The following is a 1,403-nucleotide window of genomic DNA, read 5'->3' on the forward strand; positions in this document are numbered from 1 at the left end:
AGATCCTGAGCTCAAACGTACACTTAGAAGAAAAGGGAAAGAACTTGTGCAAGAATAGTCTAATCTAGTTGATTTGGAAGTAGAAGAATCTTAAAACATGGCAGAACAGAATGAGCAACAGCGGACATTATTCGATTATGCCAGACATTCAGTATTGGGGACACAATCTAGCATTGTGCGTCCCTGGACTACAGCTCAGAACTTCGAGCCGAAGCCGGCAGTCATCCATATGTTGCAACAATCCACACAGTTCAATGGTTTGACCGATGAGGGATCAAAGCAGGTCATATAGAGAACTTTCTCGGTGCATGTGATATCTTTGAAGATATATGGGGTAACGGATGATGCCATCAAGTTGAGAGCCTTCCCATTTTCTTTGAAAGGGAGAGTGAAGCAGTGGCTACACTCATTACCTAGAGCATCAATTACCACATGAGAGGAGATTGTAGAAGCTTTTTCTTGGCCGTTATTTTTCCTCCCGAGAAAATCGCAAGGCTTAAGAATGAGATCTCATCCTTTGTACAATTAAATTGGAGTCTCTATTTGAGATGTGGGAGGGGTTCAAGGAGCTCCCGAGAAAGTGCCGCAACACGGATTTTACAGGTGGATGATTGTTCAGACTTTTACAATAGTCCGAATCCGACTATAAGGCAACTCTTGGATGCGGCGGGAGAGGTACCTTAGGTAGCAAGACCCCGATGAGGCCCATCAATTAATTGAAGAAATGGGGTTAAACGACTACCAATGGAATCGCGAGGAGAAGAAAAAAAGTGGCGGTCTCCATGAGATAGATGCAGTGACATCATTGGCGGCTCAAGTCAAATCACTGAGTAAGAAGTTAGATCTTCTAACTTAGAATAGAGTGATGGCCGTGATTACTTGCACTGGGTGCTGTGGAGGACATGCTTCCTCAGATTGCCCAATATCTATCGGTGATGCATCTTCAGTTGAGAACGGCGATTTTGTGGGTAATGGCATGAGCAATCAAGGAAACCCATACAGCAATATGTACAATCCAGGTTGGAAGAGTCATCCCAATTTCTCGTGGAGCAACCAAGGTCCACAAAAGGCCATAGGGCCACTTGGTTTCCAACAACAACATCAAGCCCCAAACATGGAAAACAGAGTTTCAGGTTTAGAGACCCGAATGAACGATTTGGAGAAGGCCTTAACTAGGTTTGTCCAATCATCTAATACAAGGTTCCAATCAATTGAGGCTACACTTCGCAACCACACTTCCTCTTTGCACAATCTTGAAAATCAAGTAGGGCAGATTGCGAAGTGCTTATCGGAAAAGCCACAAGGAAGCTTGCTGAGTAACACCGAGACCAATCCTAGAGACCATGTGAAGGCGATCACTTTGAGAAGTGGTCATGAGGTTCAAGGTAAGCTTCCGAGTGAGA

General features: G+C 44.4%; 1 non-coding gene across 1 annotated transcript; it reads right to left on the reverse strand.

Moving 5' to 3' along the window:
- Positions 1-492: 492 nt before the first annotated feature.
- LOC120269808 lies at positions 493-597 on the reverse strand. Its single transcript, XR_005539442.1, has one exon. It is a non-coding gene; the product is annotated as a small nucleolar RNA R71 (small nucleolar RNA).
- Between the last annotated feature and the right edge of the window lie 806 nt (positions 598-1,403).

The sequence above is a fragment of the Dioscorea cayenensis genome, chromosome 9 (assembly GCF_009730915.1).
Source record: "Dioscorea cayenensis subsp. rotundata cultivar TDr96_F1 chromosome 9, TDr96_F1_v2_PseudoChromosome.rev07_lg8_w22 25.fasta, whole genome shotgun sequence".
Classification (NCBI taxonomy): domain Eukaryota; kingdom Viridiplantae; phylum Streptophyta; class Magnoliopsida; order Dioscoreales; family Dioscoreaceae; genus Dioscorea; species Dioscorea cayenensis.